At 44.8% G+C, this 25,490-nt stretch overlaps 1 long non-coding RNA gene across 1 annotated transcript in view; it reads left to right on the forward strand.

The window, feature by feature from the left end:
- The window catches only part of LOC144167241 (uncharacterized), a 73,931-nt gene that overhangs the window by 8,769 nt on the left and 39,672 nt on the right, over positions 1 to 25,490 (forward strand). The window contains exon 2 of the long non-coding RNA XR_013321896.1: positions 21,463 to 21,662. This is a non-coding gene — a long non-coding RNA (uncharacterized LOC144167241). The remainder of the gene's footprint in view (positions 1 to 21,462; positions 21,663 to 25,490) is intronic.

A 25,490-nucleotide genomic window follows, 5' to 3' on the forward strand; every position in this document is an offset into this window, starting at 1 on the left:
TGCGACGCCGTTTCCCTTCTCTGATGTTACAACTATTGAGAGTTAAGCGGCCCAGTGGCACCATTACGTTTATCCGACTTTACGTGGGCGTCCCAAAAAAGCGTTGATAAAGCTTTTTTGCACTGCTTTACTCACGAGCGCATGTACCCGTGCGTCCTGTATTCGCGATCCCTGTACTCATGAGTACATTACTCATGACTACATTACTTATGAGCACCAGTACTCATGCCGCTGAGTAATACACATGCATATGAGAAGTGCTGATAATCATGAGTAGTGCTAAAACTATACTTATGAGTATAAATCCCAATGAGTTTGACTACTACTTATACTCATGAGTACTGTACTTAAAAATACCGTACTCAAGTCCGTACTCATTCGTCATCGCACTCAATTTGTAAGTATGGTCGTGTACTCACTCACTCAGGTACTCACTCGTGACTTTGAGTACAAATGGGTACAAATGAGTGCACTTGCGAGTGATTACGCCGACCGTTGTGTTTCGCGGTGGCGCGGGATCCATGAGGACATTGACTCTACTGTTATATACCAATTCCTGTCAACCAGAACAGAAGTTTTCAAAGGTAATACTTTGTAACAAAATTACATATATTCAATGCTTTAAGGGCCATTGCAGAAAAAATTTAAAGTTTTATTGAAATTGTTTGGTTTGTTATCGTACTACCAGCACTGGTTCGGCCACAAACAATGCTTGATTCACTGAGAAATTAAACATTTAAACTCGTACTTTTGGTTCTCCCGCTGTATTCTGTATGTATTGATGCTTGGTATGTCGTATCCCGTAAAACTACTGAAGCGAATGTAACTTTGCGTACTAGGGCTGCAGCAAACTCTGAACGCCTTGTTTGCTGTTAATCCCACTAGACGGTGCCATCATACCTCTCGGGACAGCTGTCTACCCTCGCATTGTTTCATGTTTGGTTGTGTCTGGATAATGTTTGTTACTGTTGCTGGCACTCATTTTGTGAAAAATTGAGTATGCTCTGCAAACAGTCACAGAGGACGATGTTGTTTATGTCAGTTGGTCAGTGAAAGGTCCAGGCGCCGCACTGCTGCGTAGCGATAACCGGCCTAGCGCGCACAGTACGCACTGGCGCTTTTGCTTACGTGTGCGTTCTTAACTCTCATTCTTTGCCAACTCGTGCTTACAGCTACAAAAAGTATATCCATAAAGCTAAGCGCAAATAGCTCATTTTACAAGCTTTTAACACCAGTTTCAGAGTCGTTTGATCATGCTGGATGCAGCCAATCACACAGCTTCTCCTAATACGTCATCGGTGCTATTATCATAAATGAGCTACTTGGCCTGATGGCCATTCTATTTTTTTCGTCATTATATAGCTTATTTAAGTGAAGTTCGCGTAAACGTGCTGCCAGATTTAATTTATTGCAGCAACCTTTTGAGTAAACCAAACAAATTTTGTATGCTTAGCCTGTCGAGAACAGCTTAAACTAAATGCCTTAAGGGACTCAACATTCCTAACGTCCTCCTAGACCAATCGTATTGCGCCCACAAACAACACCTTCGGCTTCTTTACACTTACTTGCTAGGGTCCCGTATGCGATGCGGTAGTGCAGTGTTACAAAAAAAAGGCCCTGAAATGTTTTGCCCAGTGGCGTATCTGGGGACTCGAATTGCGTGGGACACTTCCGCTCTATCCATTTCCAGAGCCCTTACGTAGAATGCGACAAGTTCTGCCTATGCAATCATCACATGTAAATTGACGTTAAAAATGCGTTGAAATATTTGTCTAGTACCTCCACAGCCAGCACCGTGTCCTGCATTTCTATAAAAATGCAGTTATTTCTTAAGTTCCCCCGTAACCATTCTAATAGCGCAATGAAGATAACTAACTGGCTGCACACAAATCTTGAAAAGCAAAAAAAAATATTTATAAAAATTACGGTTTTGAGCAAAATGTCCAGATCCCTGATTTTCAGAATAATGCAGATTAAGCGAAAGTTTCGCCTGTAATTGTTACCATAGCGTAAACGGAGAAAGATTTGTCAACAAAATTTTGGAAAACTAAATGAATAACTAAAAATAGCAAATCATTACGAAAAACGGCGAACCATGTAAGCACTGCATTTTCACAACAATGCTTATTTCGCGAAAGCTCCACCTGTAATCGTTAAATAGCTAAAATGGAGATAATTGTAAATGGAGATATAGTAAATATCCAAAATATAACAAATACCGAATATTGCAAACAGCGTAACTCCCTGCATTTCCCCAATAATATGGATTTTTGCGGAAAGTCCACCTGTAATCGTTAGATTAGCGTTACAGTAGCGTTACAGTAGGCTAAATGGCGAAAAAAAAATTTGACACAATAAAGACATATCAAACAAAAAAATTACGGAAAATGGCGAACCGTACAGCGCCTTGTTTTCCCAAATATAGCAGGTTTCGCGGAAATTCCACCTGGTATTGTTATAATAGCGTAAATGAAGATGATGTGTCAAACGAAATTTTGAAAAGCTTGGAAAATAGGTAAAACACAAGTAAATTCAGGGAATGCGAATCGCGTAACGCCCTGCATTTTCACAATACTGCAGATTTGGCGAAGTTCTCAACGTAATTATTATAATAGCGTAAATGGAGATAATTGTCGAAGGAAAATTTGAAAAACTACAACGTGAGAACAATAAAAAGTTACCGAAAATGGCAAACTGTACAGCGTCATACATTTCCATAGTATGGCAGATTTTGCGGACGTTCGACTTGTGATCATTGTAGTAAGTTAAATGAAGATAAGTGGTTGAACCAAATTTCGAAACCCTTTTAAATAAGAAAACTATAAAAAATACAAGTATTGCGAACCGTGTAGTTTATTTATAGACGTACTGCTAGCCTGATTGCCAGGCTTTAAGCAAGAGTGGGGGAGAGTGGTACAAGAACATTTACCAAAATAACAGTGGGGAGAAAGACATGTCGCGTGACTATACAACGGACAAGACTATGCAATATCGATATCGACACACACAGTTGTATGCGCGGAAGAGCTAGTTAGAAGGCATGGTAATGACAAACTTATAGAAACAATGTAATAGTTAGGGTCACAACGTAGTTGCTGCAAAGTAAAAACAACAAAGAAACAGACCGAAAACGTTTTACCGCAATACAAACAGTAAAAAGAAAACAATTATGGCAGTTCGTTTAGGAATGGAGGTACCGAGTTGGCGTCAACCGTGTGAAATGGTAAAGCATTTCAATCAGCTGCTGTGCGCGGGAAAAAGAATTGTTTAAAAACATCAGTACGACATGAAAATTCCTTGACCTTTTTCGGGTGGTATGACCGAGTTCACCACGGTTGGATCGGTTCAATGTACTTACTTTTGGGTATGCCGAGTTTATCACAATATATGAGATAGAATAGTTTTAACCTATCCCGGTAACATCGCGCCTGCAATTCGTCCACCTTTGCTGACTGTAAGAAGCTTTATGGAGGTGTGTGCCAGTTATAAGAGTTAAAAATAAGCCCTAACACCTCTCCTCTGCACATTTTCTCTCTTATCAATATTAAATTGTGTGTAGGGATCCCAAAATGCTGCTGCATATTCTAACACACGCCTGATATATGTTGTGTATGCTAATAGCTTAATTTAGCGCGTGTATTTTCCGAGGGTTCTTCTAAGGTATCTAAGTTTTTCATTGCCTTATTCAGAATGTGTGTTATGTGGTCGTTCCAGCGGAAGTCAGAGGTAAACACTACGCCTAAGTGTTTGTATGTAGTTACTGCATTTATACATCGATTATTGACAGGGTATTGGAATATGAGCGGATGTTTGTTGCGAGTTACAGTCATTGCAACCGTTTTCTGGAAATTTGTTGTCATTTGCCACGTTAAGCACCATTCCTGTACTTTGTTTATTGGGAAGTTTAAAGTCATTTGGGTGCTGGAAGTTTTGATTTTATGGCATAATATACAATCGTCCGCACATAGCTTTACTTGTATAGAAATGTTGCAGGCTATATTATATACACAAATATTAAAAAGAGAAGCGGTCCTTAAACTGAACCCTGAGGAATTCCAGACTCCACATCGGTGGTTTTGGAACTTGCTTCGTCAATGCAAACCACTTGGCTCCTACATAACAGATACGATTTTGATCCAAGCGATCAATAAATCAATTTTCAAGATTGATTTTAACTCAAGAATGCAACTGAATGACCTTCAACTAGACAATAATACGTATTTTGCAAAAGTTTCCCTTTAATTTTTTTATTACCCTAAATGGAGATATTTGGCGACACAGGAGTTCGAAAATTGATAGGAAAAATATCAGCAATTTTGGAAAATGACGAATTGTGAAATGACTGCAGTTCCACAATACGGCAGATTTCGCAGACGTTTCCCCGCTATCCGCTGTAATAGCATAAATGGAGATAATTGTCGGGCAGGCAATGGAAGAGAAAAAAAATGGCTTTAAAATTCCACGCTCAAGACAAACGGCATAAGAATGCTACGCAGTAGTAGACAATTCTCTGAACTTCGGCAGAATTTTGTACGCGTCTAAAATGATTCCGATGGCCAGCCATCGTTTTAAGTCCATCATTACGACGCCCCAAAATTGAAACTGGTTTTAAACCGGCCATCTATTTCCCTCCCTTTCTCTCTCACCGCGAAAGAAGAATATTGTGAACTTAAGGATCCCAATATCGGCATACACAAAACGCACATCAGTGATTTTATTCCACCATGGCATCTTTGCCCGCTGTCGTTTACTCGAATGGAAAAAAACAGGGTACCAAGAAGTGCAATACCGCAGTACGTCTTCTGTCGGCTGGAGTAACTCATCTGTAAAGAATCATGCAGCGACGAGTCGGAAACTGCTACCTCCGTGTCTTGAGCTTCGCCCGGACCGAATTTTAATGTCTGCAAAAAGATGAAATTCAATTACATTAGTTTGACGCCATCAGTGTAAAGAATCTTGCTTTTAAATAACATTTTTTCAGCGTCACATTCAAAAGCCCACCGTATATTCGGATTCGCTCAGTGCAGTATGAGCACTGTCTTTTGAAAGCTTTGTAGAACCTATGTAAGTGATCTTGTTCTAGGGACTAGTATGACCGCCTATTCGTGAAACTTAGAAATTACTATATACAGTGGTACCCGGTAATGCGTTTTTCACCGCACGGGTAAAAGATAACGTAACATCTGGGAAAACGTAAGAGTGAGGAAAGTGACGAAAATGGGCATCGTATAACTGGCGTCGTTAAATCACCACCTATCTAGAAATCTATTGTTGCCAACTTGGTTTCTGCCCACTCTGCCAAATGTAGCGGTACGTTTTACCCTTTTATGTGCTCGTATAGCGTTGCCAAGCGCTTACACGGGCGTCAAGTCATGTTAGTCGTCGTAAAATTACTGTACTTCTCTCTCGCTGTCACCCTACTCGTAAAGGTCGACAACAATATTGGGCGTCGTGAAATCCTCGTACCACTCGCTCGCCGTTCGGACCATCTGTATGGGTGGTGTAGAAAATGCAGTGGGTAGAAGGGCGGTGTAGAAGAACTAGCGCAAGTGTCGTTATCGGTGGTGTAGAAAGCACCGGGAGTAGCAAGGACGGAGCAGCAGACGACGTGCCTAGACCGATCTCAAGCTACCGCGGCGCCACCGCATAGTCGGCGGCAGCACCGGCCCGTGCCATGTTACTGGAAGGCCGTGCTCTTTGCCAACTGACGTCATCTAAAAACAATGAAAGAAATAATACTCAGACGAGTACCCTAGCATCCCAATTCATTGCAAAATGTGTGAAGAAAGAAAGGTAATTTTTCTTGAGCCCAAAAACAGTGCTGCAGTGTTAATTACTGCTGTGTGGCTAAATCAGGCTAATTGACACAGACAATTTTTTACGGCGCTTTGACTGTGGCTGCTTCGCTACGCTGGCAACGCAGCGCAGTCTCTCCGGCAATTGTTTTAGTTTAGGTAAGTTTGAAAACACCACCGTGGGAGGCGGCCCCAACCCGTATCCCAGCCGTGTTGACATTGGCGGAGCGAGTGCTGCGGCAAAATCCTCCCCGCTTAGCTTTAGCGAGCGCCACAGTCAGCCTTTGCCCACTGCGCATTTTTTCGTTGTGAAGTGCAGTAAAATTCATCGCAGCTGAGACGCAGTGCACAAATCACAAAGACTTCCTTGCTTTGTGGACCCAAGCACAGCTACCGTCGTCTGCGCTCGCGTTCACGAGCCGCCCGTACTGCCCGTACCGTGAAGCCGTTATCAAACCGGAACAACACAGGAGAATGGGGAAGAGTGCTGAGCTCAGTAGGCTCATCGACATGGCGGGTGTGGCTTCACAAACGTGACGTCATGGCCTGTCCTAAGCTTTTCTTTACTGCATGCTAAAAACACTGGACGGCACCATTGCCACAGTGCGACGGCGCAACATCACGCACTTGCGGTGTTCCGAAGTGAAACTTCTGTTCTAAGCTCAGTAATGATCGTTATAGCACTTTCTTCTGATGGCCATCTAGTACGGGCTCTCAATTTCGATTGCGGCTTCTTGTAGCCAGTTCAGTAACAAAATTTGGACAAGACTCAGCAAAAGGCCAAAATGGCGGTGCCCAAGCCGCTTCGGAGTGTCGCGTTGCGGCGCATTATACGAGAACGGGCCCAAAGTCGCGACGTTATAGCACACAACGTAACAGCCAGTAAAACGCAACAGTGAGGAACGTAACAGCGGGATTCTACTGTACTGCGTTCCAGGCAACTCTGGGATTGCCGGAATGGAGGTCGCATATTCAATGTAGGTTGCCGAAGAACCTATGAATGCAGCGGACGTCAAAACACTGTCCTACAGCAACCTCATGTCACAGATCAGACAAGAGCATTCTAAAACATGACAAGCCAACTGATGTGAAGCGACAGACGAGAAACTACACTTATTGAAATCACAGTCTGTCATTACAGAAATTAAACAAAACATGCACTGACGCTGACCTATCATTGTCGCGAACAGGTAGTACTCATCCAGGGCAACCACACCTGCTTAATTGCATCTTCAAGGCCCGAGTACAGCGAGGTAGGGTAGAAAACATATCAGTATTCAAAATGTAATTAACTCTGAGACATATACGTCCCGGAATACTGAACAGAATACATTCCACACCCCCTTCATACTTTTTAGGTGACCATCCCAAGTTTTCAAATAAGAGTGTTTTAACGGTTTTTCAACGGTTAATTTTTTTATCCTGCATAAAGACAACATGGCAATCTACACAAGCCATCTTTATTGCGTTTCAGCTATTACACTTTTATTCTGGCTTACGCCTTCACGTCACTATGCACGTCACTGTCGTTAAGTACATTTTTGGCGCTCTTTGCCCCTAGCAAGCCTTGCGCCATAAAGTTGCACTAATCATTATCAACAGCTGTAAATGATGATTTTTCAAACTTCAGATGCCTCAAAACTAAGCCATCATCATCGTCACCACCAGCCTGTCTACGCTTACTGCAGGACAAAGGCATCTCCCATTATTTTCCAAATACCACGGTCATGTGCTAACTGCGACCAAGTTAGCCCAGCAAACGTTTTGATCTCATCTGCCCATTTAACTTTCTGCCGCCCCCTGCCGATCTGGCCTTTTCTAGGGAGCCACTCAGTTACCGTTATTGACCAACGGTTATGCTGCCTTCGCATTACATTCCCTTCCCACTTCCATTTGTTCTTAATTTATGCTAATGTGACCTCAACACGCGTTTGTTCTCTTGTCCACTCCGCGCTCTTCTTTACCCTTAATGTTAAGCCTATCATCTCCCGTTCCATTGCTCGATGCGTCGTCCTGAATTTAAGTTGAACCCACCTAGTGAGCCTCCCAGTTTCTGCCACGTAGGTGAGTACCGCTAAGGTGCAGCTGTCAAAAACTTTCTTTTTCAGGGATAATGTTAGGCTGCTATTCATTATCTGACAATGCCTGCCGAATGCACTCCACCCCATTCTTGTCCTTCTAATTATCGATGCCTCATGGTTTGGATCCGGGATCAACGCTTGGCATAAGTAGATATATTCCCTTACCAGTTCCAGTGCCTCACCACCTATCTCACACCGCTGTGCGCGCCCGAGATTATTGAAGAATACCTTAGTTTTTTTGCACAATAATTTTCAGGTCCACGGCTTAACTCTGTTTGACCAGTGCGGTAAGCATTCTTTGCAATTCGACCCCCGAGTTACTTAGCAAGACAACGTTGGCAGCAAATCTGAGGTTACTGGGGCATTATGTATTATCCTTACGCCCATCTGTTCTATATAAATGTTCTGAATACCTCTTGTGAACATGCCGTAAATAACATTCGAGAGATTGTGTCTTCTTGTCTGGCGCCCTTCCTTATAGGTATTTTACTTCTGGTCTTATGGAGGGAAATCGTAGATGTATGCCCATTGTAGATATCATCTAGAACTCTTACAATAATGCTTGTGGACACCCTGGTCCCGCAATGCCTGAATGACTGCTGAGGTTTCAACCGAGTCAAATACTTTCTCATAATCTATGAAAGCTATGAGTAGGGGTTGAATATATTCCGCGCACTTCTGTATGACCTGATTGATCGTGTGAATTAGGTCCATTGCGGAATAGCGTTTACTAAGCCCTGCTTGTTCTTTAGGTTGACGGAACTGTAATGTGGCACAAATTCTGTTAGCGATTACCTTGGTATATACTTTGTAGACGACAGACAGTAAGCTGAGCGGCCTGTTTTTTCAAGTACTTCAGGTTACGTTTCTTGAGGATTAGGATGATGTTCGCATTATTCCGAGAATCCGGTGCAGTCGCTCACATTAGGCAATGCGTGTACAGGTTCGCCAGTTTTACTTTAACAATTTTCCCGCCATCATTCAAGAGGTGTGCTGTTATCTGAACTTCACCGGGTGCTCTGTCCCCTTGCGTTTCTTTCAACATCTTCCTTACTTCTTCTGTCCTTGGTGGTGCATACGTATATATCCTCTCAACTACGTTATCATAGGGTGTTATCGTGGATGTACTGGTTACTGTATAGATCTCTATAGAACTGCCTGGCTACTATGACTATTTTTCCCTATTTGTAATGACATTGCCTTGCTTGTTCTTCAGTGCATACATCGGATTTTCGCTCATGCCTAGACGCCTCTTTACAGCTTTCAGGATACTCCGTTCTTTACAGCATGCTCGATCCTCTCCATAATGTACTTCCGTATGTCAGCTGCCTTACGCATATTGATTAGCTTTGAAAGCTCCGCTAGTTCTGTTCTGTCAGCTGCGGTGGAGATTGTCATAGTTGGCCTTTTCCTAAATAAATATTTTGTCTCCTGGGACGCTTTACCAGTATCCTGTGTAGCCATCGTGCCCCCGACGTCAGGGCAAAGTCCCTGATAACCCGCGTAAGATTGTCGCTGGCTCCCTGCGTCGTAAACTCTCCTTCCTCGGCAAAAGCTGAATCTCCATTCTGCACTGCGATCCTGAATTATTCAACTTTACGTCATACGGTTAGCTTATTGATTGGCTTCCTTCGTACTAGCCTAATTGTTACGGTCCCTCCTGAAATCTAGCCTAATTGGAGATCTTGCGGCATGGTGGCTACTACACCTTACCCTTCCGAGCACTTCCACATTCCGCACAGTGCCAGGGTTATCGTGTAATCTCAAGTATATTTCATTTTTATTCTCCCCAATAGGGCTCCTCCACCTCCATTTGTGGCTTTCCCATTTGCAGAAGAAGGTATTGTTCGTACTGCAAAATCGAGTAGTAGGTCTCCCCTATCCTTTCTGCAGCCCATGCCATAGTTCCCAACTGTCTTGTCTCCAGCCTGCTTCTTGCCAACTTTACCATTGAAATCTACCAAAACTACGGTATACTGTATTTTTCCTTTAGCCAATGCGGATTCCACAAGTTCACAGAAGCGTTCAACTAGATGGTCGTCTTGGCTGCTTGTAGGCGCTTAGCCATGTACAACCTTGCATTTTTTACCTCTCATTAGGCCTAACTACAAGTCAGGCTACCCTTTCGTTAATGCTATTGTAATCGTTTATGTTACCCGCCATGGTTTTATTGACTATAAATCCCACTTCAAGTTCTCTTCTGTCCACTAGACCTCGGTAACATCAGACGTGCCCATTTTTCAGCACCGTAAATGCTTCACCTTACCTCCTAACCTCACTAAGCCCTATGACATAACATTTATAGTCCTTTAATTAAATCTCATTTAATGCCTTCTAATAAAGTTCTCGTGTTAAATGCTGCCAGGTACAGGTTCCGACTGTGGCCTGTGTGGCTCCAGGGATTCTTAGCACCCTGAGATGCGTCACAGGTCTGACCACCGCAGCGGTCAGTTGCTTCACAGCCCCTAGAGACTGAGGGCCGAGAGTATCAATTGCCGTATTCATGGGAAGCTGTGGCCATTACTACACCGGGGTGGCCAATCCTGCTCTGGTGGGGGAGTTCATTATCGGCAATGGTAGCCCGTATCAGGCCGTACCCCCAGCCTCATTCTGCAATTTCATCCACACGCGGATATTTATTTTTAGTTTTTTTAACCCGCTGGGAATTGTGCGGCACTGGGATTCGAACCACGGTTCTTCTGCATGTGAGGCAGAGGCTCTACCTCTACGCCTGTGCTGCAGCGAAAACCATATGAGCTACTGAAGACATTACGGTACAACGTATGGCTCACAACCAAGGTTTATTGATTTGTGTACCGCCTTCCTTTTCAGTCAAATGCATATAAAAGCTGCTACCTCTTGCGGCTACACTTTACCTTTTAGATTTAGATGCAGTATTTGTTAGACCAATTTTTTTTGCATCTACTACTAAATATGTTTCTCGTGGGCCATAAAATAGTAACTTGAAAATTACTGGTACAGTGAAGAAAACGTTCATAACCGGTCCTTATCAGGCCAACCTCCCTTGTAGCGAAAGTAACTTCCATCATGCGAAAAAACGGGTGACCACCTGCTGAATAAGCCTTCATTAATTTTTTTTGGTGGAATATAGAATTGTACGCTCCCATTGATAGCCTACGGCTTCTCTTTTGTCTAACAATAATTTTTTACAAGAAACGCCATCACAGGGCAAAATTTACCACTAAATACACTGTCACGTGAACGGATGGTGGCGTGGTCTTTACCAGCTCTGAGCAATGGACACAGGGAAGCCGTTGACGTGTTTAACAACATACATTAATACACGCAAAAAAACCTCAGGCAAAGCACTCAATATTTAAACTACACACAAACGATAAACACTCAAACCTCTACAATCCCAAAATACAACCCATATACAAACCCCTAACTCAACAGCTCAATATACAATTCAAATCAAGCCCCAAAATACTCTACAATAAAGTTCTACACCTTCAGTCCAAATTCACTCATTACGTCAAGTCCTACTTCATCTCTTTCTCACAACTCCCCAGTTGTATCCTACGAACATGTCCCTAATGCACTGGCCTAGCCCGCTGTCGTCGGCGCTGACGTGTCGCACCCGTTGCGTGGCCGCGACCCGGTGGTAGCCGTCCTCGTCTCGCTTCGGTGCCGGCGTTCGATGCGCGCGGTCACTCCTTGGACGGCGTGGGCTCCACGCGTCCTGACGTTTCCTCTGCGGCTACTTCCTGGTATCCTCTCCCGCTAGATGTCCTTGATGCCGGCGTTCGATTCGCGCGGTCATCTCTTCGACGGCGCGCTTCCTCGGTGGCTACCCCCTGGTAGCCGCTGCCGCTGGAGGTCTCAGGTAGGCTTGGCATGAACGTAGCCTTTCAGGGCCGTCGAGACGAACGTCGACAGAGCGTGTACGTTGGCCGCTGCTGCCCGACCGATGCCGCTGGGGCCACGAAGACACAGGTTCGTGGTGCACCTAGGATGACGGTGCCGATGCCAAGTCGGCCCGCTTCCGCCCAGGCTCGAATGGCGTGGTCGATGGCCTGGCCGCGTCCCCCTGGCTCGTTCCGTGAAGCTCACGTGCTCCGGCCGCCTCCTGGTTTATTCGGTTTCTTGCCTCTTCCCTTCTCTTTGTGCGCCCCGCTTTTATACCCTCTGGGCTCTCTCGGGGCGCTCTCCCATTGGCTTCTTGCTTCCTCCCTGTCCTTATATGGCCATCTCGCCACTAGTCCCATGCGTGGCCTTCCCTGATTGGCCGACCAGTGTGCTGCCACCTTTGACCATGATTCCTCCGGTTTTAGGCGCTGGCGTTCACTGATTGGCGCGCTCATGGCGCGCCGTTCAAATGGCCGTTCCTTCGTTCTTTTTCCTCGTTTTTTCGGGGGTTTTGACACGTCCCCCTCTCAGGGGGTGCCCTGACAAATGACAATTACCCCCCGCTTTAAGAATTTTTTCTCAAAAAACTGCTTCATGTTGTCCACCGAGGTCCTCTTGTTCCACAATTCTTGCCCACTTCTCATGAGTCCACTGTTCACAACCACTCATCACTTCCCACTTCACCTCGCCTTCACTTTTTCCACACCTGTCTTTATTTCCCTCATGTCTACACAACACGCACAGCTGGTTCACACCACGTTTCCGTTCTATCACCAATACATCACTTTCTCAAACACCAATCTACTCAAATACTCCGCTCTAACACATCATAAAAATCAAACATCAAGTATCTCTTATTCAACAACGCTCCTCCCCAATACACACAAATGAACGTTTTTCCTCCTCCTGCTCCTCAATCCGCACTTTGCATCCACTACTTCTACATCGACAGTTCATACACTTACACCAACCTACTCTTGCAAAAAAGAAACCAGCGGCAAGCACACGCAGGACAAGAGAAGGAGGGACACAAACACAACGCTGTGTCCCTCCTTCTCTTGTCCTGCGTGTGCTTGCCGCTGGTTTCTTTTTTGCAACAGTATGAACCAACAAGCCCAGCATTTCACTCTCTTGAACCAACCTACTCATACAGTCTGCCCTAGCATCACAAAAAATCAAACACTTCAATAAATCTCAAGCTAGCAAACACTCCTTATCTATATACACTTCTAAACGACCTCATTTTCATGTACACGTCACACCCCTACAACGCATTTTCATCCGCTTGATACTACAACAGTTGTGCTTTACTTTAATACACAACCTGTTTCTCAAATACATACTTCTTCCCTCAATCATTCATATCTCTATTACATACCTCTACACCAAGCTTGCCTTTTCACTATACTACAACATGTATGCTCTACCCCAACACACCACTTATTCGTCACCGTTATGGGTCCTATTCTGTCCAAGTCGACTCCATGATTCCCCGCACGGGGCACCTTGAGTAATCTTGGTTACGGTGAGTGGCGACACCGCGTACCCCGAGCCCCCCATACTTAAGCTGTTACCTACCGTGGCGAGAAGTTGAAAGGTGAAGGGTTAGAAGCCGTGAACGCTGGCCGTCGGAGCCCTGGTCAAGCTCCGGCCGATGGGCTCCCTGTCTGTCTATCAGACTGGGAGCTCCGGGACGTCTTTGACCATCAGGGTAACGTCAAAGAAGAAAGTACCCCAGTTCCCTGCTTTATACTATGTCGCATGGTATTTTCGAAATTCTCTCTTCCAAATGATCGGGCCCAAAAAAGGGCCCGCACCGATGTAATTTTAAAACCTCTGCCCAACATGAAATTTAACACCCCGGGCAACTTTCCTCGCTTCTTAGTGATACAATCTAAGAACAAGGAATCTCCAGTTACCTGCAAGTCGGTCTTCTTAATTGCCAAGTTCATTGAGAGTGTAGTTGGCGCGAACTACAAGGCAAAGAAGCTGACATCAGGGGACGTGCTTGTAGGACTATCTACTAAAAAACAATCTGATAGTCTCTTGAACCAGACCGACCTACTCGGCCTTGAAGTAGCTGTAAAGCCACACCGGAGCCTTAACAGCTCGCAGGGCGTCATATCCGAGATGGACCTGCTCAATGAAAGTGAGTCTGACCTCCTCGAGGGCATGCGTGACCAGGGCGTTACTGCGGTAAGAAGAATAATGATCAGACGCGATGGCAAAGAAGTAAAAACGAAACATGTGATCCTAACTTTTGACCGAAGTGTCCTACCGGAGTCTGTCACTGCAGGCTTCCTTCATTGCAACGTACGACCTTACATACCCAACCCACGCCGCTGCTTCAAGTGCCAGCGGTATGGGCACAGTACTACCACCTGCCGCGGAAAACTGACATGCGCCAAGTGCGCAGGACATCATGACCCTTCAGAGAACTGTGCTTCTAACGTATTGAAATGGGCCAACTGTGAACATCCCTACGCTGCATACTCTCGGTCATGTGCTAAATTCAAAGCCGAGAAAGAAATCATAAAAATGAAGGTCACACAGAACATCACCTATCAAGAAGCACGACAGAAACACTCAATGTTTTCGCAAAGGTATGCCGATGCAGCTCGCCGGGGGGCGGAGCGGCGTCTAGTCACGGCGGCCACCCAGTACTGCGAAGCAGACTTGGTGCCGTCCCAGCCCCGCCAGGTGCTGCCCAAGGCAGCCCAACCATCCGACACGACACCTGTGGCGCCCGCAAGTGTTGTGTTAGCTGCGAGTGTGAGGACTGACGGCTCTGCCGTCAATCCTCCTCTTCCGGCTGCCAGACTGCAGGCGGCCATGGACGTAGATGTGGTCGGTCCCACGACCACTTCTGTGTCCAACAAACAGTCGGGGACGGCAGGGGCTCCTGCCTCCACTTCGAACATATCCCGAGGTGGAGCCCGCAAGGACTCCATCTCGTCACTGTCACACCACTCAGATGATGACATGGAGGTAACACCGTCTCTGCCAGTGCCAAAGGCGGAAAGAGAACAGCGCACCATGGCGGGGCGAGGCAAAAAGCCACCAGCCACCCGTGTCACAGGCCCAAGTCAGAACTCATAGATAGTATACATCCAGCCCGAGTCCTCATCTACACCAGGCAAAATCTCCTCCCTAAACATTTATGGTAGCACAAATAATTACACAGTGGAACTGCCGGGGCCTTATTAAAAACCTAGATGATATATATGAAATCCTACACAAAACACAATCAGCCATCTTATGTTTACAGGAGACACACTTGAAACCCAAGCACACCAATTTCCTGAACCAATACTCAGTATTTCGGAGAGACAGGGATAGCTGCACGCATTGCTCTGGTGGCGTAGCCATAGTTACGCAAAATCTATCCCTTGCCAATCTCTTCAATTGCGTACCGCCCTAGAAGCGGTTGCAATCCGGGCAATTATTTTCAACAGATTAACAACAATTTGCTCACTATACATTCCCCCTGAATATCGTTTATCTAGCTCTGAATTTGAGTCTCTCATAGATCAGCTGCCGGAACCGTTCCTACTCGTAGGTGACTTGAATGCACACAGCCCACTATGGGGATCTGAACGCACAGATTCCCGGGGCCGCTTGATAGAAAAATTCATCTTCTCATCCGGAGCTTGTCTCTTTAACAAAAAAGAGCCGACATACTACAACACTACACACAATACATACTCACACATAGACTTGGCGATCGGCTCTTCTGTCCTCTTTCCGGTTGTTGAATGGGAAGTGGACGACAACCCCTATGGAAGCGACCACTTCCCTGTCATCTTGAAAGGCATTGGTAAAGCCCGTAACAGTTCCATCTGCCATAAAAATTTTAAGGAATCTGGTGCTGATTGGTTAAAACTTAAACAATTATCTCAGCTTTCATACACGTCCTTAAGCTATTTGGGCATTGACGAAGATTGTGAACTGGTGACTGCACACATTCTTCATGCTGCCGAGGGTTCAATTCCGCAAACATCTGGTGCCACACCTAACACTAGGAGGCCGTGGTGGAATGAAGAGTGTAGGCTTGCACGGCAGGCTCAAAATAAGGCGTGGGGTGTCCTTCGCAGGTACCCCACTACGCAAAACTTGATTTCCTTCAAACGTGCAAAAGCACAAGGAAAACGCATTCGCCAGCAGGCAAAAAGAGATAGCTGGCGCTCTTTCGTAACTTCTATCAACTCGTACACAGATGCAGGCAAAGTATGGAACAGAATTAAAAAGTTTAATGGACGGAAAACACACACCCTACCTTTGGTCAACAGTACAGGCGATACCCTAGAGGCGCAGGCAAACACACTTGCGAAATACTTTTCATATGTATCGAGTTCTGCTCATTACACGAATGCTTTCTTACGACACAAAACATCTATGGAGAAGAAACCGATTCGTGATAACAAAAGATCTGACGAACCATACAACACCGAATTTTCCATAACAGAGCTTTTGGTCACCTTGGGAACATGTAAGGCTTCAGCACCTGGGGCAGATAGTATATCATACACAATGATACAACATCTGCACCCAGAAACTCTCCGAACACTCTTGCACTTGTTCAACAAAATATGGGCGGCGGGATACTTTCCGAGAGCTTGGAGAGAAGCAGTTGTAGTTGCCGTAATAAAACAGGGGAAAGATGCCTCACTACCTGCCAGTTACCGACCAATAGCTCTGACAAGTTGCTTAGGAAAGGTTTTTGAAAAAATGGTAAATAAGAGGCTAATCTATTTTCTTGAATATAACGGCATCCTGGACAGTTGTCAGGCTGGTTTCCGATCAGGTCGAAGCACAACTGACCAGCTAGTTGCCTTTGAGTCGTATGTCAAGGATGCTTTTATCCACAAAGAGCACTGTCTTTCTGTTTTCTTTGACTTAGAAAAAGCATACGACACAACTTGGCGTTACGGCATACTGCTTGATCTCAAGGCATTCGGTGTGTCTGGACATATGCTAAACACTATTGAAAGTTATTTGTCGGAGCGGACATTTAGGGTAAGAGTAGGGACAGTGGTATCAAGAACATACATACAAGAAAATGGGGTTCCCCAGGGTGGAGTATTAAGCTGTACTCTGTTTATAATTAAAATGAATTCACTTGGGAAATCGTTGCCACCCTCAATCTCCTACTCAATGTATGTTGACGACATCCAAATAAGCTTTAGGTCATGCAAACAGCCCATATGTGAAAGGCAGATACAGTTAGGTGTGAACAGGCTCGCAAAATGGACGGAAGAAAATGGTTTTAAATTGAATCCTCACAAAAGTACATGTGTTTTATTCACAAGACAGCGTGGAATTCGTCGAGAACCCGATGTCACACTGAACGGAGAACGGATTGCTGTCAAGAAAGAACACAAGTTTTTAGGTGTTGTACTTGACGGAAAACTAACGTACGTACAGCACTTAAAGAAACTCAAACAAAAATGCCTAAACACCATTAACATTTTAAAAGTGTTGTCACATCAGTCTTATGGTGCTGATAAAGACTGGCTTCTACGTCTCTTTGTGAGTTTAGTTAGGTCACGTATAGACTATGGAAGTGTAACATACGGGTCCGCGTCTAAAACTGCCTCAAAAATGTTAGACCCAGTACTACATTTGGGCTTTCGCCTTGCCACTGGAGCCTTCAGGACAAGTCCAATCCAGAGTCTTTATGTAGAATGCGACCACTGGTGCCTAGAGCACCAGCGTGCTTATACAGCACTCCTCTATGCTATTAGGACAATGTCTATGACGAATCACCCATGCAATTCTATTGTAAATGACATCTCATCCGCCCATTTGTATTTAGCGCGCCCGTCGATCCCTGCCCCTGTAGCCTTGCGTGTCAAAGGCCTTGCAGAGGAGATAGGGGTGTCTTTAGATGATGGCATAAAAACCTGTATCGCCGATATAGTCCCACCTTGGGACATGTCAACTATTCATTGTGACACATCCTTTAAACAAACTGACAAGCGCCGTGCACCTCGCGAATTGATTTTACAGCATTTCTTAAGTTTACATCACAAATATCCATACGCCTCTTTTTACACAGATGCTTCCAAGTCTTCTTCTTCTGTGTCCTGTGCTGCACATGGCCCGGACTTTGCCAGCACAAGGACATTGAACAGAAATTGTAGCATCTTTACAGCAGAAGCCTATGGTATTCTAATCACAGTGGAACACATTACACAGAACAAAATACAACAATCAGTCATCTACACAGACTCCCTAAGCGTAGTAACTGCATTGTATTCCTTTAAGCCCACAAAAAACGTTATTCTAAACCGCCTCTTTAAAGCTCTTATAACTGCCTATAAGTCAAAGCTAAAAATACTTGTTTGCTGGATCCCTGGACACAGTGGCATTCTGGGCAATGAAATTGCTGACCAGAACGCCACTTTGGCGGCCCTACGTAGTGGTGTTGATGTAGCGCAGGTCCCTCACCTCGATCTGAAACCAGTAATCCGGAGGGCAATCCGTAAATGCTGGCAGCACATGTGGGACACACACACAGACAACAAACTCCACTCAGTAAAAACAAACCTAGGAAGATACACAACAGAAAAACAAAACAGATTCATTGAAGTATCCATCTGCAGACTGCGAATAGGCCACACTTACGCTACACACGCATATGTTTTGAATGAAACACTCCCACCTGTTTGTAACAAGTGTGGGGAACGGCTCACCGTCCTCCATGTGTTAATTGAGGGCACATTCTGGAATGAAGCCAGAAAACGGCATTTCCAAAAAATATATATCTACAACATTCCACTACATCCTTCACTGTTTTAGGAGATGAACCTATGTTTACAAACAAAAGTGTTTTAAGTTATCTTGCAGACATCAAGTTTTTAAAACTCATCTCCTACAGTGCGTGACCTCAGAGCCTACGAGCAGTGAGTGAGGCCCTCATGCTCCCTTTGTCCGCACGGGAGGCCCACTCTCGTCGCATGCTCTTTGGCTCGAGGTGCACCACGTTGCACCCATAATCCATTTCAGCCACCATTATGAACATCTTCATGCTTTAGTGGACGGGCCCTCTACACCCATATATACAGTATTTTAAGATATATCATACTCATTTCATACATATTTTAAGCACAAACATGACTATTGAAAAACCACATAACATAGTTCTGGCGCTCTTTGGTCTTAGAAACCCTTGCGCCAATAAACCACTAACATACATACATACATCGACTCCATGATTTCCATCAGGTTTGTTGACCTATGGCTTTATCTTCACCTTCTTCCGCCTCTTCCATTCAGCACCCTTAACTACTCTGTTGGCTAGGCTTTGAGAGCCCACTTTGCTAATATTACTCGCGCGCCTCGGGCACGTAGCCTCGCTGACTGTTTGCTTTAGGACCCTACGCCATGCAAGATCACCTCCTACTATGCAACAGAGTGCATTTCTTTGACTCCTAGATCGCAGGCCTCTTAGCGCCTGACCTCTTCTCTGCCCCGAGTTACCTGGCCTTCCGTGCTCACTGTGGGCGTTTTTCTTACGCTGTCTCATCTTTGCGCGTCGTCTGTTCATTCGCCCTTCTCCGCGCCTTGTCTGGGCAATTTTAGAGTCAGATCGCCTTTCAATTTGGTATTCCTGTTGTATTGTGCATTCGGCCTACTTCTGGACGACTCTGATTTTCTGCACAGCTTTCTCATTTGAATTTTTTCAGCCTCAGTCTCAACCAATATTTGTTCGGGAACCTTGAAATCAACTGAGTTATCAGAGCTATAAAGCGGCAGAAAGATATCCTCGACTCGCGTCTTCTCGGTGTGCTCATTGCCAAGCGCCTGGACTGCGGTCGAACCACTCCCGTCCAGTTCGCTGTCTCGTGCTTCGAACGCGACTTTCTCCTCAGCAAGTTGTCCGAACAAACAAACGTTTTCTTTGTGTTTATTTTTACTCTCGGCCTCACCGTGATCCGCGACCTACGTTCTATCAAACGCACGTGTTCCTTCTCTGCCGCCGATCTGCGTGCTTTCTTCCTCACGTGCCTCGTAGAGGTCAGCGACGCGGAAACCTTCTGTCTCAGGTGCAGCGCGTTCACGGTTCTTTTTGCGTTCTTTTTCTTCGAGGCACTGCGTTAATTCTGCATGTTCCCTTTCCAGCTCTCCTATTTGAATCTGCAACTCTCTTTCCTCGGCCTCAAGCCTTTCCCTTGCTTTGCGAGATTCTTCAATCTTTGCATCCAATCTCTGATTGACTTCGCGGCTCTCTTCATTGTACTATTCGACAAACTGTTCTTTGCTCAAACCTCGCGTCTGAACCAACGTCAACAACCTTTCCCAATCCATTCTACCAGCTGGTACGATACGTGACAGGGCCCGATGGAAATATCCTGCGTGAGGATAAATCAATCCTTGCAGGCTCGCCAATTATTTGTCACGTGAACGGATGGTGGGGTGGTCTTTACCAGCTCTGACCAAAGGACACAGGGCAGCCGTTGACGTGTTTAAAAACATACATTTATTACACACACAAAAAAACCCTCAGGCAAAGCACTCAATATTTAAACTACACACAAACGATAAACACTCAAACCTCTACAATCCCAAAATACAACTTAAATACAAACCCCTGACTCAACAGCTCAATATACCATTCAAATCAAGCCCCAAAAGACTCTACAATAAAGTTATACACCTTCAGTCAAAATTCACTCATTACATCAAGTCCTACTTGATCTCTTTCTCACTACAACTCCCCAGTTGTATCCTACGAATATGTCCCTAATGGAATGGCCTACCCCGCTGTCGTCGGCGCTGACGTGTCGCACCCGTTGCGTGGCCGCGACCCGGTGGTAGCCATCCTCGTCTCGCTTCGGTGCCGGCGTTCGATGCGCGCGGTCACTCCTTGGACGGCGTGGGCTTCGCGCGTCCTGACATTTCCTCTGCGGCTACTTCCTGGTATCCTCTCCCGCTAGATGTCCTTGATGCCGGCGTTCGATGAGCGCGGTCATCCCTTCGGCGGCGTGCTTCCTCGGTGGCTACCCCCTGGTAGCCGCTGCCGCTGGAGGTCTCAAGTAGGCTTGGCACGAACGTAGCGTTTCGGGGCCGTCGAGAAGAACGTCGACGGAGCGTCGACGTTGGCCGCTGCTGCCCGACCGATGCCGCTGGGGCCACGAAGACCTCAGCACCTAGGATGACGGTGCCGATGCCAAGTCGGCCCGCTCCCGCCCAGGCTCGGATGGCGTGGTCGATGGCCTGGCCGCGTCCCCCTGGCTCATTCCGTGAAGCTAACGTGCTCCGGCCGCCTCCTGTTTTTTTCGGTTTCTTGCCTCTTCCCTTCTCTTTGTGCGCCCAGCTTTTATACCCTCTGGGCTCTCTCGTGGCGCACTCCCATTGGCTTCTTGCTTCCTCCCTGTCCTTATATGGCCATCTCGCCTCTAGTCTCATGCGTGGCCTTCCCTGATTGGCCGACCAGTGTGCTGCCACCTTTGGCCATGATTCCTCTGGTTTTAGGCGCTGGCCTTCTCTGAGTGGCGCGCACATGGCGCGCCGTTCAAATGGCCGTTCCTTTGTTCTTTTTCCTCGTTTTTTCGGGGGTTTTCACGCGTCCCCGTCTCAGGTGGTGCCCTGACACATGACATACAGGGAGACGCGTAGATCAAAGTGTATCTATAATTTGAAGTAAGAAATAATTTTGGAATAAGTTGTTCGAGTGATAGTGAAATTTTGCTATTTTTCTTTTTCTTTCGCAGTTCTTCAGAAGGCGAGATACTTTGTATGACTTTATTTTACTTAACAGAACCTACATTCCAACTGGAGGTACAAACAATTCGCTTTGCGTGAAGGCTAATCCAGATTGTTTGACGGAGAACCATGTTCGCAAGATTTTATTTTACTACATAAATTATACGGCATACGATGAATCAGAGTACAAAGACCTTGACGACTATGGGTGAGTAGATTGGCAATGCTTTTGGCGTTTTTACTTGTACAGGGAAAAATATTTGAAGATTTGCTCAATCAAGTTGCTTTGTGTATAAACAGTCGGAGGATACTGCTGAAGGTTTGCCTATACGAAGCTACGTAGCATCGTCATTAACACTTCGTCTTCAAGGAAATGATCTTGGCGCACATAATATTCCCGAAAACCTTCCGCAATTCTCGTCTTTTTATGTCGCACCTGCGTTTGCACTGACTGACGAAATCCGAATATGAATATCTATAATTTCTTTGTAAATGCTGCCATCTTTCGTGGAGCTTTTATGTAAAGAATCTCTTATTTTAAATACTTTCAGCTACAAGGCGTAGATAAGACATGAGGTTTACCAGTAAATACAAATGCACAAAAAAATGGTTGAGCACTATTATTGCTCGATGTTTTGCAGAAATGTATCTGGACCTAGTCGAACACAGCATGGTTTTGAATAAACTAATTTGTCTCTCTTTTTAACAAAAAATTAAAGGCTGATATCCCCGAAGACAGGATGTTGTCTTTGTGCTTACCGCAATCATGTCATCTTAACCAAACATTGCTTGCTCGATTCACCTACTGAGCAAAACGAATCATTTGACTGGCAGTCTTACTAAATCACCCATTACTGCCAAGCCTAACTGCTAAGAAATGTATTTTTCAAAGCCGTTTATTGCTGTAACAAAAATAACAATTGTAATAAATATTTAGGAAACGAAGCTTAAGCCTTTGATATGCTCATTATTCCTTTTATTGAACTCACTACTACATTGCCGCTTGGGAAAGTAATCGCATCAGGTGTACGGCTGAACATTTTATATGCAATGGCGAGAAAGGATACAAGCAGACTAAAATTCTACTTCTTCCAAGGAAATATAGTGTGATTTCACATAACATCAAACAGAGTGTAAATGGTACAGGCCTTCAGTTTGCTTGAAGTTTTATATCATTTCCTGAATATTGCAATGTCGAGATTCAGCAATATTTTTCCGGGGAAAAATTTTGCCTATCCGTAAAACAATTTCCGAATGCGACAATGTGGATTCCGCGGCTCCATTCTCGTGTGCCTCGACTAAATTTAGCGAAGTCTGGCTAAGAAAAAAATTATGAGCGATGCCTAAACGTTATCTCACTTTACGCATGCTGGATATTTTTGAAAAAAAGTTTTGTTGCTGTGAAGAGCATAAAGACTTCGCAATAACATGTCAAATTCGCCTCAGAGCGCAATTTGGTTCGCCCTTTTGGCCTAAATAGTACAGAAAGTGCTTAACAGCCTTCACATTTCCTAATGCGTGCTGCTTACGGTTCTAAATACATACACCGAATTTTATAAGTGTACACTGCACGGGTAAGATGCAACCAGCAGTACTTGTAAATTTAAAAAAAAGAAACAGTATTGCTAGGAAGCAAGGTAAAGTACAATACTTCGTTTTTTTTTTCTAAAATTATCCCCAGATGTTGTCCATTAAATATACATGCATTATCATCAAAACATATTGCATCATATTGCTCCTGGAGCTCGTACTGCGTGATAGAGGAGGCTTATCCGTGCGGCTCTTCACGAAGAAATATAGTAGTAGCGACATCCTCAAATTTGTGTAAATTAAGTATCTTTGGTATTAAAGGCGAGTGATTTTTTACGGATACAATAGGTGAGAACGTAACAGAAAAATAACATTTTATTTTCGACACTGACACCATAACGACCAATTCACGCACAATTTAAAATCTAAACAATGAGGAAAAACGACAGAACAATTTGGTTCAGCCCCATATAGAAAAAAGCGCTCTTTCTATTTTAGTGAAACTCTCCCCACATGTTACCCGAAAATTTACTTTGGTTAGATGTAGAAACTCTTTGCAACGTGTCGATACTGGAGTGTGTACAGCACATGAATGGGCCCCGTCAGCCATGTTCCTCACGGGGGACTCAGACCGTAAATAGTGGTATAGCTAGGTCCATAATATATATCTAATTATCTTGTACAAAATGCGAAATATCGCTACTGACATAAACTATTTAAGATACAGTACATAAATGACAGTTTGAAAGTAAACATTGCCCGCCAAAAACCATCGTCACCCTATCAAATGTGTATGTGGCGGTGTAGCACTTGTCTAGCTAACGTTCCTAGCGATATTTTCATTTAGAATTTTCATAGAAGTGACACACAGGGCGCTCAGCGTGTAGATGACATTTACCTACTGCTGACCACTAAAATTTTATGCCACATGTGTCGGCACTGAATTCCGGATAACGTATGCACTGGCCACCCCTATTCCTTTTTTCAGCCAAAGTAGTTGAAAGCTTTGTTTCGCTCCACTTATTGGAAGTGTGCACACCTCACTTCCATTGACAACAGCTGCTATGTTGAAGACAGTATAAATTCTAACTATTGTAATCTTCCTTAAGTTTGTAAAATGTAGCCTTTTGTTTAAGAATCCTACAAGTACGTCGCATGCATTCCTTGCAAATGCAAACCAGATTCCTCTTAGGGTCTAGGGCCTTCTTTACAAAATCGCCTGGCTCCCACGTGATAACCACAATGTCCCGTCCGCTCCAACCCCCACCCAAACCCGTAACTTCTGAAGGAATATTCAGTCTTTCGACCATCAGACACTCACCTGTTGTGTATTTGTCATTCCTCCCAACTGCATTGATTTGATAACGCGCTGAAAATGACTGCACATTTCAATTTACTGGCATCTATACTTGAGTTCCTGGTATTTTCTGTGTACACAACAAACACGCGGTATTTGGAACAGTACGAGTAAAAGCATGTTTCTTGCTGTGAATTACATTTTACTCATCCAGGCCTAAACACATAAACATGGTTAGTCTAGTGCTATAGTAAACATACCTTTGAATATCGACTGTCTCGAAGTGTTGATTCACAGGTTTTCTCGTCACCAAGTACAACCCAGGTTATCATCATCATCAGCAGCAGCAGCCTATCTACGCCCACTGCAGGGCAAAGGCCTCTCCCATTATTCTCCCGTTATCCCGGTCCTGTACCAACTGTGACCAATTTACCCCTGCAAACTTCTTGATCTCATCCGCCCAACTAACATTCTGCCTTCACCTGCCACGCTTGCCATTTCTAGGGATCAACTCTGTTACCTGTAATGAACAACAGTTAACTTGCCTTCGCATTACGCGCACTGCCCACGTCCATTTCTTCTTCTTAATTTCTACTAGTATGTCCTTAACACGCGTTTGTTCTCTGACTCACTCCGCTCTTTCCTTGTCCCTTAATGTTACACCTATCATTTTGCGCTCCATTGCCCTTTGAGTTGTTCTCAATTTAAGGTGAACCCCTGTTAGTGAGCCTCCGAAATTCTACCCCGTAGGTGAGTACCGGTAAGATGCAGCGGTCATACACTTTATTCTTCAAGGACAATGGTTGGCTGCTATTCATTATCTGAGAATATCTGTTGTATGCACTCCACCCCATTCTGATGCTTCTAATTATCTCTACCTCATGGTTGGGATCCGGGGTCACAACTTGGCCCATGTAGATATATTCTTTTACCACTTGCACTACCCACCCCTATCGCAAACTGTTGTGCTGTCCCGAGGTTATTGATCATTACCTTAGTTTTATGCATAATTATTTTCAGGCTCACGGTTCTACTCCATTCGTATAGTACGGAAATCAATTCGTCCCCCGAGTTACTTAGCCAGGCAACGTCATCCGCAAACCTGACGTTACTGAGCTATTCTCTATTACCCCTTACTCCCACCTGTTCCCAAACCAAAGTTCTGAATACTTCTTGTAGACATACTGTGAACATCATTGGAGAGATTGT

The sequence above is a fragment of the Haemaphysalis longicornis genome, unplaced genomic scaffold (assembly GCF_048455015.1).
Source record: "Haemaphysalis longicornis isolate Haplotype H1 unplaced genomic scaffold, Haemaphysalis longicornis Haplotype H1 scaffold_2, whole genome shotgun sequence".
Taxonomy (NCBI): Eukaryota; Metazoa; Arthropoda; class Arachnida; order Ixodida; family Ixodidae; genus Haemaphysalis; species Haemaphysalis longicornis.